At 34.5% G+C, this 5,720-nt stretch overlaps 1 long non-coding RNA gene across 1 annotated transcript in view; it reads left to right on the forward strand.

The window, feature by feature from the left end:
* LOC108287116 overlaps positions 1–4,267 on the forward strand; it is a 10,833-nt gene extending 6,566 nt beyond the window's left edge. The window contains exon 3 of the long non-coding RNA XR_001818216.1: positions 4,150–4,267. This is a non-coding gene — a long non-coding RNA (uncharacterized LOC108287116). The remainder of the gene's footprint in view (positions 1–4,149) is intronic.
* Positions 4,268–5,720: the final 1,453 nt, after the last annotated feature.

The following is a 5,720-nucleotide window of genomic DNA, read 5'->3' on the forward strand; positions in this document are numbered from 1 at the left end:
AGGCTGGAGTGCAATGGCGCGATCTTGGCTCACCGCAACCTCCGCCTCCTGGGTTCAGGCAATTCTCCTGCCTCAGCCTCCTGAGTAGCTGGGATTACAGGCACGTGCCACCATGCCCAGTTAATTTTTGTATTTTTGGTAGAGACAGGGTTTCACCATGTTGACCAGGATGGTCTTGATCTTTTGACCTCATGATCCACCCACCTCGGCCTCCCAAAGTGCTGGGATTACAGGTGTGAGCCACCGCGCCCTGCCTTATTTATTTCTTTAGTCTAATTGCTGTAGCTAGGACTTTCAGTATCATGTAGATAAACATTGGAGAGAGTGGGCCTTCTTGTCTTGTTCCAAATATTGGAGAAAAGTCTTTCAGTTTTTCCTCATTTAGTATATTGCTAGTTGTAGGTCTGTCATATGTGGATATTATTATATTCAGGTGTGTTTCTTCTGTACCCAATTTTTAAGGCTTTTTTTTAAAGTCATGGAGGGATATTTAATCAAATGCTCTTTCAGCATTAATTAAAATTATCATATAGTTTTATCATTCATCCTGTTCATATGATTTATCACATTGATCGATTTGTGTATGTTAAATCATCCTTGCATTGCTGGAGTAAATCCCATTAGGTCATTATGAAATACCTTTTCAATGTGTTGTTCAATTCTGTTTGCTAGTATTTTGTTGAGGATCTTTGCATTCATGTCATGAGAGTTTTCTTTTTTTTTTTTCTTTTTTTTTTTTTTTTTTTTTTTTTTTTTTTTTTTTTTTTTTTTTTTTGCCTCAAAGAATGAATTTGAAACCATTCTCTCCTCGTCACTTCTTAAAATAATTTTGAGTAGGGTTAGTGTTGTTTCTTCATGTAATGTTTGTTACATAGGATTCTGGGCTTTGCTTTCATTGAAAACATTTTACTATAGCTTTGATCCTGTTACTTGTTATTGGTCTATTCAGGTTTTGGATTTTTGGTAGGTTGCAGGTAGCTAGAATTTTATTCATTTGTCTTGGTTTTCTAATTTATTGGTATATATTTGTTCATGGTACTCTCTAATAATTATTTAATTTCTATAGTATCAATTGCAATGCTTCCTTTTTCATCACTGATTTTATTTAACTATTTAACAGTCTTCTCTGTTTTTTTCTTAGTCTGTACAAAAGTTGTTGATTTTGTTTAATTTTATTATTTCTGCTCTGATCTTTATCATCTCCTTTCTTTTACCACTTTAGGGTTTGGTGTGCTCTTGCTTTTCTAATATTGGTATTTTGTTAGGATTGCATTGAATCTGTAGATTGCTTTGAGTTGTATGGACATTTTAACAACATTCATTCTTCCAATCTATAAAAATAAAATATCTTTCCTTTTTTTCTGCCCCCTTCAATTGCTTTCATCAATTTTTTTATAGTTTTTATTGTAGAGATCTTTCACTTCTCTGGGTAAGTTTATGCTTAGGTGTTTTGTTTTATTTGTAGCTATTGGAAATGCTATCACTTTCTTAATTTCTTTTCAGATTTTTTTTCTGCTAACATATAGAAATGCTGCTGATATTTGCACATTGATTTGGCATCCATAGGTTTGCCAAATAAACTTTTTTTTTATTTGTTTTAGCAGCTTTTGGGTGGAATCATTAGGTTTTTCTAAATATAAGATAATATCATCTACATATAATTTTTAAATATAAGATCATATGATCTAAAAAGAAGAATATTTTAAACTTAGGATTATTTTAAACTTATGATAACTTAACTCTGATTGCTACTTCTTAAGATGCATTGTTAGGTTGATTATTTTAACTTTTTCTACTTTTTGAGACAGGCACCTATTGCTTTAAACTTTAGTATTGCTTTTGTCACATCCCATACGTTTTAGTATGTTGTTTTTCTATTTTTTTGTTTCAAGAAATTTTTTACAATTTCTTATTAATTTATTGATTGACCCACTAATAATTCAGAAGCATATTGTTTAATTTCCATGTGTCTGTACCATTTCCAAAGTTCCTCTTGTTATAGATGTCTAATTTTATTCCATTGTGGTCAGAAAATGTACTTGATATTATTTCAAAATTTTTGAATGTTTTAAGACCTGTTTTGTGGACTAATATATGGTCTATTCTTGAGAATGACCTATCTGCTGTGGAGAAGAATATATATTTTACAGCTTTTGGATAAAATGTGTTGTAAATATCTATTAGGTCCATTTGGTCTATAGTGAAGATTAAGTCCAATGTTTCTTTGTTAAATTTCTGTCTGGATCTCTATCTAATGCTGAAAGTGGGCTGTTGATGTATCCAGGTATTATTGTATTTAGGTTTATATATATATACTTAGCTCTAATAACATTTGCTTTATATATCTAGATGCTCCAGTGTTGGGTGTATATATATTTATAATTGTCATATCATCTTGCTGATTTAACCATTTTATCCTTATATAATGACCTTTATTTTCTCTTTTCATGATTTCTGTCATAAAAATATTGTACCTGATACCAGAATGGCTATTACTGGTAATTCTGAGTTTTCATTTGTATCAAATATGTTTTCTATACCTTTATTTTCAGTCTACTTATGTCTATATAGATGAACTATGTTACTTGTAGGCAGTAGACAGTCGAGTTATTTTAAAAAGTCTATTCAGCTACTCTGTGTCTTTTATTTGAAGGGTTTAGTCCATTTACATTCAATGTCATCATTGATAAGTAAGGCCTTATTCCTGCCATTTGGTTATATGTTTTCTGGTCTTATCCTTCCACCTTCTTTCCTATCTTCCTGTGTAAAAGTATATTTCTCTGGCAATATGTTTTAATTTCTTGCTTTTTATTTTTTCTGTATCTGTTGCAGAATTTTTGACTTGAGGTCAAAAAGGCTTGGAAATAATATGTTATAGCCAATTATTTTAAACTTATGACAACTTAACTCTGGTTGAAAAAACAAGCAAATAGAGAGCTTGTAAAAACACTATGCACATCTACAACCATCTGATCTCTGACAAAAACAAGCAACAGAGTAAGGATTCCTTATTTAATAAATAGTGTTGGGAAAATTGGCTAGCCATTTGCAGAAAACTGAAACTGGACCCTTTCCTTACACCTTATACAAAAATTAACTCAAGATGGATTAAAGACTTAAATAAATGTAAGACCTAAAACCATAAAATACCTAGAAGATAACCTAAGCAGTACCATTCAGGACCACCATGGCACATATATACCTATGTAACAAACCTGCATGCTCTGCACATGTATCCCAGAACTTAAAGTATAATAATAAAAATAAATCAATAAATTTAAATAAGTAAATAAAACTCTACACTTCAACCTCATACCCTTTGCTTTTTAATCATTTTTTTTGTTTCCATAGATTTCTTATACTGTATTATAAAATTGCACTTTATCATTTTTGATAGATTTATCCTTTAGTCTTTCTACTCAAGATATGGGTGTTTACACATGACAATTACAGTGTTAGGATATTCTGTATTTGTCCATGTACTTACTATTACTAGTGAGTTTTATACCTTCAGATAATTTTTTATTGCAAAATCTCTTCAGCATTTCTTTTATGACAGGTCTCTCAGCTTACGTTCGTCTAGGAAAATCTTCATTTATCCTTCATTTTATAACGATATTTTTGCTGGATATACTATTCTAAAATGAAAGCTTCTTTCCTTCAACACATTGAATATGTCATGCCACTCTCTCCCGGCCTGTAAGGTTTCCACTAAGACGTGTGCTGCCAGACATGCTGGTTCTTCTTTAAATGTAATCTCCTTTCTCTTGCTGCTTTTGGGATCTTTATCTTATTTTTGACCTTTGGAAGTTTCATTATTAATTGTCTTGCAGTAGTCTTATTTGGGTTAAATATGCTTGGTGTTCTATAACCTTCTTGTGCTTGACTATTATATATTTTCCTAGGGTTTGAAAGTTCTCTGCTATTATCTCATCAAATAAACATTCTACTCTGATCTCTGTGCCTCCTCGTTAAGGCCAGTAACTTTTCGATTTGCCCTTTTGAAGCTATTTTTATAGATCTTATAGGCATGCTTTATTTGAGAGACTCTGATGCATTTTTCTGTATGTCAATTGAATTTTTCAGCGCCATAATTCCTGCTGGAATCTTTTTAATTATTTCAATCTCTTTGTTAAATTTATCTAATAGGATTTTGAATTATCTGTCTGAAAGATCACCTATCTCTGTAACTCTGGGATTGGTCACTGGTGTCTTATTTAGTTTGTTTGGTGACGTCATGTTTTTCTGAATGATCTTGATGCTTGTGGATATTCACTGATGTCTGAGGACTGAAGAGTTACTTATGTATTCTAATCTTCACAGTCTGAGCTTGCTTGTAGCTATCTTTCTCCAAAGGGCTTTGCAGGTATCCAAAGGGAATTAAGCATTGTGATCTAAGTCTCGATCACTGCAGCCACATCTGCTTTAGGGGGCATCCCAAATCTAGTAATGCTATGACTCTTGCAGACTCATAAATGTACAACCTTGTTATTCTTTGGTAAATTCTGGGAGAATCCCCTTGATTACCAGGCAGGATCTCTTGTTCTTTTCCCATACTTTCCTCTAAATAAGCAAAGTCTCTCTCCAGGCTAGGTTGCCTGGATTTGGGTGAGGAGTGATACAAGCACCCGCTCATTCACTACTACTGGGACTGTGCTGGGTCACAGCTGAAGCCAGCACAGTACTTACCTAAGGCTTCTAGTGACTATTGCCTGACAACTACTGACGTTCATTCAAGACCCAAAGGCTCTCTAATCTGCAGGTAATGGATCTTGCCAGGCCTGGATCTTTACTTTCAGGGCAATATTTTCCTTTCTGGCCCAGTGTGGTTTTAAAAAATGCCTTCCAGAAGCTAGGGCCTGGAAACTGGGAACTTTAGGAGTCTGCTTGGTGCTTTATTTTACTGTGGTGAAGTTGGTACCCATGTTGCAAGAGTAAGTCCTCTTTACTTTTTTTTTTATTGCATTTTAGGTTTTGGGGTACTTGTGAAGAACATGCAAGATTGTTGCATAGGTACACACATGGCAGTGTGATTTGCTGCCTTCCTCCCCATCACCTATATCTGGCATTTCTCCCCATGCTATCTCTCCCCAACTCCCCACCCCCTGCTGTCCCTCCCCAATTCCCCCCAACAGACCCCAGTGTGTAGTGCTCCCCTCCCTGTGTCCATGTGTTCTCATTGTTCAACACCTGCCTATGAGTAAGAAAATGCAGTGTTTGATTTTCTGCTCTTGTGTCAGTTTGCTGAGAATGATGGTTTCCAGGTTCATCCATGTCCCTACAAAGGACATGAATTCATCGTTTTTGATGGCTGCATAATATTCCATGGTGTATATGTGCCACATTTTCCCTGCCCAGTCTATCATCGATGGGCATTTGGATTGGTTCCAGGTCTTTGCTGTTGTAAACAGTGCTACAATGAACATTCATGTGCACGTGTCCTTATAGTAGAACGATTTATAATCCTTTGAATATATACCCAGTAATGGGATTGTTGGGTCAAATGGAGTTTCAATTTGTAGGTCCTTGAGGAATCGCCAAACTGTCTTCCACAATGGTTGAACTAATTTACACTCCTACAAACAGTGTAAAATTGTTCCTATTTCTCCACATCCTCTCCAGCATTCTAACTGGCATGAGGTAGTATCTCAATGTAGTTTTGATTTGTGTTTCTCTAATGACCAGTGATGATGAGCATTTTTTTCATATGTTTGTTGGCC

This window comes from Cebus imitator, unplaced genomic scaffold (assembly GCF_001604975.1).
Source record: "Cebus imitator isolate Cc_AM_T3 unplaced genomic scaffold, Cebus_imitator-1.0 Scaffold336, whole genome shotgun sequence".
NCBI classification, from domain to species: Eukaryota; Metazoa; Chordata; class Mammalia; order Primates; family Cebidae; genus Cebus; species Cebus imitator.